Genomic DNA, 339 nt, shown 5'->3' on the forward strand with positions numbered 1-339 from the left:
ATAAGCGCGAGAATGGGCACTGACGTGCGGCGCTTCGGTCGGAGCTGCGTTTCCCTCATGGTCGGAGCTAAAATTGCGGCTTTCGCGAGTGTTCTCGCCGCCTAATCAGGCATATTGCGTACGATCGCGCTTCCTTGCCGCCCGGCAAGGCAACAAGGAAATGGTGGACTTTGGCTAAGAGATGCGCACTATCATTGCCGGGTAGGCAGCAGATGCCCTTCCGGAGGCGGTCACAGTGACCCTCTTTATAGAAGGTCTCCGCATAGGCGTGGCCAGAATGAAAGTCTTCCGTGTGCATCCGTCTTCATTTGAAGAGGCGGTGAATGTGGCATTGAATGC

This window comes from Plasmopara halstedii, assembly GCF_900000015.1.
Source record: "Plasmopara halstedii genome assembly, contig: Scaffold_525, whole genome shotgun sequence".
NCBI classification, from domain to species: Eukaryota; Oomycota; class Peronosporomycetes; order Peronosporales; family Peronosporaceae; genus Plasmopara; species Plasmopara halstedii.